The 4820-nt window shown below is 44.2% G+C and overlaps 1 pseudogene; it reads left to right on the top strand.

The window, feature by feature from the left end:
* Window positions 1-3840: 3840 nt before the first annotated feature.
* Window positions 3841-4608, top strand: LOC138834300 (CDGSH iron-sulfur domain-containing protein 1 pseudogene; annotated as a pseudogene).
* The last annotated feature ends 212 nt before the right edge of the window (window positions 4609-4820 follow it).

The raw sequence follows: 4820 nt of genomic DNA, 5'->3' as shown, positions 1-4820 counted from the left end.
AGTCTCAAAATGTGACCCTACTGTCCAGAAACATTTAGAGCTGTTTTATTTTAAAAAATCAGTTATAGGCATTTCCTCTATCCTTCAAGGACATACACCACCCCCCCTGCCATACTGGCACATTAATGAAAAATGCACCGTTAGAGGTAAATGGAAATTGTCATTGTTCTCCTTTCACTTTATAAGGAATGGAAGTGCACAGAGGTTAAGATGCTTTGGTGCCAGGAATCTTGCTATGTACCCCTGGCTCTGAAGCTGTTGTGGCCCAGGTCTGCTGGTTCCACATGCTGGTCAAGTTTTAAACCCTGACAAACTGTGTCTCCCACTTCTGTGCCTTTACTTCCTGCTTGGGCCATTTTCTCTCCCTGGAAGCTTTCATCCATGCTGCAAAGCTCAGACAGGGCTGATGTCCTCTGAGCAGTTTCCCTAACTTCCCCAAATGGACAGTACTCTTCCCTTACTCCAGATCTGCATGGTACTTAAATCTATGTAATTGGCAAATCAATAATGTCATATTGGTTTTCATATTGTCATAGTCACCATCACCAGTATTTTTGTGTTTGCTGCCAGGCACATCTACTTGGGAATTTCATGGAAAACTAACAATAAGTATAATGTTTCTCAGACTCTAGCTTCACCTACTGAAACAAATCTTTCTGCTTCTCTTGGGGTCACCCTCATTTTTTTTTTTTTTTGTTGGTCATGGGCTTGAACTCGGCTTGGGTGCTGTCCTTGCTCTCTACAGCTCAAGGCAAGCCCTCTACCACTTGAGCTACAGCGCCACCTCCGGTTTTCTGGTGGTTTATTAGAGATAAGAGTCTCACGGACTTTCCTGCCCAGGCTGGCTTTGAACCGCAATCCTCAGATCTCAGCCTCCTGAGTAGCTAGGATTATGGGCGTGAGCCACCAGCATCCGGCTACCCTCATTGTTTTGGAGAATCCTCAGGGTGACCTGGACACTGACACTGGCTGCTGACTCTGGCCAATGGGGACAGCAAGGTTGATGATGCTCTGTCTGCTCTTCTTCTCAGGTGGCTTACCCCAGCTGCCATCTCCCTTGATTTGGGGATCCCTTACCTCTAGACTATTTGTCTTGTGGGTTCAGAGCACAAGGACTTTGTTTGCTTCCAGTGGCTCACAGCATTTCTAGTTCAACAGCTCTTCCTCTTTGATTTGCTGTTCTTTCTTCCTAGCATATAGCTTAAGCCCTTCAGGCTGTCCCATCTGATTTCACAGTGCCACCCTTGGTTCAAGCTTTGTTTGCTTAATTCTATTTCTCTGAAGGAAGAGTGGGTGGGGCTCTTTACTAGCAGACTTCTCAGTAATAACATGCTGCAGGCAGTCCCTGGCTATGAGCTTTGCCCTGTTGCCCTGTTACCCCCTAGAAACCCTACTATAACCGCAGGCAGTCAACAGATGGAAGAAACAACAGACTAGGAACTAGGAAAATTGGAAGCCTCAACTAGCTTTCCAGATTAGTTTTGTTTGTAAAGTTCCATATATTCCTTTCTTCAAATGAAATCATTCAAGAAGCCCATCCTGTAAAACAAATATGGCTGGAGCAGCTTTGGATGGAAATGGGGTGAATTTAAGTCTTTACACCTCAGCCCCTTTTTCCTAACACTGCTGGGCCCAGAGTTTTGATTCTCAAGTCATTTTTCCCTGAACACCCAGTCTTACTTTGCTTCTTTTGGTTCCAGTCAAAAGTGACATTCCTACTCAGGGACAGAAGTTCTCCCCACCCTTTTTTTTTTTGTTAATCATGGGGCTTAAACTCAGGGCCCCGGGTACTGTCCCTGAGCTCTTTGCTCAAGGATAGCACTCTACCATTTTGAACCACAGCAGCACTTCTGGTTTGTTGATGGTTAATTAGAGACAAGAATCTCACAGACCTTCCTGCCCAGCCTGGCTTTGAATAGCAATCTTCAGATCTCAGCCTTTGAGTAGCTAGGATTACAGGTATGAGCTACCAGTGCCTGGCTCTCAGAAGTTCATTTTTGCATAGACCAGCAAGAAACCCTACTTTATCCAGTGCCAGTCAATTCCTTCTCTTTCCTTCTACCACTTCTCTGAGCCACATCTCCTGGCTGTGTGCTTTATCCCATTTAGACCTTTCTTCTAGCCAGATCCTTTAGTTGAAATTCTTTCATCCTGGCATGTGATCTCCACAGGCCTTTAAGGAGTGGTTAAATGAGTGGAGTGAAGGGTGTGAAATCAAAGGCCCAAAGCTGCTGTAGGTGATGTTGGTTCAGTCTCATCCATCCTTCCTCCGAGCTTCAGGTTTTCCATTCAAACACAAGAATGCCACACCCGGATATTCCAGCTGAGCTCTCTGTAGCTGAGCCAGAGACTGTAGACAGCTGAGAGGGAAAAATGTGCTGAGGAAGCAAGACCTCTACACTGTCCTCTTGTTGGACTCACCCTTATAGCCTCACCTCAGCTGGCTAGCATTCCCTGGTGTTGGCATAATCTATCCTGGGCTGGGACAAGCATAAACTATAATCCAAGCCTGCCTCTGTTCTCTGCCTTCTGCTTGTACTTGGAATGACTGCAGAATGAGCCATCATCAAGGACACAGGATACATACTTCAACAATGACAGAGGTATGTTTAGGCCTTTTCTGAATGACTCAGAGATTTCCACCTGATTAAGAAATGCCTTAGCCCTTCCTGCTGTGAGTTAAGAGATGTTCAACTCTAGAGAACCCTCTGCAAATGCTACAAATAGCATTTGTTTATGTTTCCCAGGTAAGGAAAAGCAAGGTTGTAGAAGGGCTACAAAATGGATCTTGGAGTTATTTCCATGTTACAAGTACAGATTCTAGATGTTAAGTTAAATAAGCAGGAGACCATTGGCCTGAGGTGGGTTAACTTACAACTGAACAGAAGTACAACAAACATCTAAGTCTCAGCCAGTTACAAGAAGCTGAGTGTTAACCAGTCACAGGTAGCCAAATGATGAGATTGTACCCTAACAATGGCTACCTGTAACTCTCTTACAGTTCTGAATGCTGCCTTTACCTACTCAGGAATTACCCTTTGCTTAAATAAACCCTTTACTTTGTCAAAAACTTTTCTTTTAAGAAATTGCTATTGGATTTAGGGAGATGGTTCTGAATGTGACTACTAGTCTGCACTTCCTAAAACTGTATCCTATGGCAATGACTCTTTTTAGACCTCTAGGTGACAACTCTGGGGCTTTACTGAGTACCACGGGTCACATTTCCATAGGAGTTTTCTAGTTCCAGAAGCACTTGCTCATATGTATTAGGGTTGCATGCAAATAGCAGAAAACACTTGAGGCTTTTAAATGGAAAGAGTTTTAATATAGGGAATTGGTTGCTTATAATAAGAATTGTAGAGGCGGAGCTGGGAAGGTGGCTCAGTGGTAGAGCGCTTGCCTTGCATGCATGAGGCCCTACGTTCGATTCCTCAGCACCACATAAGCAGAAAAAGCCAGAAGTGGCCCTGTGGCTCAAGTGGTAGAGTGCTAGCCTTGAGCTGAAGAGCTGAGGGACAGCACCCAGAACCAGAGTTCAGGCCTCACGACCGGACCCATTAAAAAAAAAAAAAAGAATTGTAGAGGCATCCAATCAGGCTGACTTTCCAGGATGACTCCCACAGCTATGTCACAGAAATAGCCTGCTAAGGCAGCGTTCACCTCTTCCACAGTTGGTTACAAGAATATATTGTCTTTTTTTGAAGATGGAGATCAGAGCTGTTGGCTCTGGAGTCATGTGACTCCAATTCTGTCTATACTAGCAGGATGTATAGCTTATGCCCCTCCTATCCTGTCTCAGTTTTCTATATTTAATCTATATATAAGAATATCTGGCCCGGAGTCGGCGCCCGCGGACGCGGCTGGTACCTTGACTCCCGCGGTCCTCACGAGCCCGCTTAGTGCGCGGCGTCCTGCGCGAACGCCTTGCAAGCCCCGGCGCCATGGGTCTGATTTCCGATTCCGGCCTGCGAGTGGAATGGATTGCAGCAGTTACAGTTGCTGCCGGGACAGCAGCCCTTGGTTACCTAGCTTACAAAAGATTCTATGTTAAAGATCACCGCAGTAAAGCCATGGTAAACCTTCACATCCAGAAAGACAACCCCAAGATAGTACATGCTTTTGACATGGAAGATTTGGGAGATAAAGCTGTGTACTGCCGTTGTTGGAGATCCAAAAAGTTCCCATTCTGTGATGGAGCCCACACAAAACACAACGAAGAGACTGGAGACAACGTGGGACCTCTGATCATTAAGAAGAAAGAAACTTAATGGACAGTTTTGAAGCTGCAGACCAACCTGTCATGATGTTAACTGATTGTTTAGAATGATTACTGATTACCACTTCTCTCTCATTCACCTCCCCTCGTTATAGATGTGGAATTTTGCCAACCTCAGCTTTCACATTCATGGCATTTGCCTTATTGTTGAAGAATTGTGGTGCACATTTGTTTAAACAAAAAGGAAAAAGGATAAACCAACCTCATGGCCTGTGGGTTATTTTGGTCTTGTAAGGATCCGTTTAAATTTGAAATAATGGTCTTTAGTGTATAGTTATATCTTGAAGTTAATGAATTAAATTATTCTCAAAATCAAAAAAAAAAAAAAAGAATATCTGACTGGTAGAACTCACCAAACATCTAGAAACATAGCTTTAAGAGAGTCTAGGAATTGTAGCACCAGTTCTGTAATCTCTCTATTACAGGAAGGAACACTAACAAGTTGGAATAGACATCTGCTCTCTATCTTCTGTTGTGTAGAATATCTCCCGTGATAATCACAGGAAATCTGGAAAGTGATAGGAGAGATGTTCACCTCATTTAG

This window comes from Dipodomys merriami, unplaced genomic scaffold (assembly GCF_024711535.1).
Source record: "Dipodomys merriami isolate MVZ:Mamm:240054 unplaced genomic scaffold, mDipMer1.0.p SCAF_1, whole genome shotgun sequence".
Taxonomy (NCBI): Eukaryota; Metazoa; Chordata; class Mammalia; order Rodentia; family Heteromyidae; genus Dipodomys; species Dipodomys merriami.
Note: the sequence above shows the minus strand (reverse complement) of the source record. Positions and strands in the feature narration are given on the sequence as shown.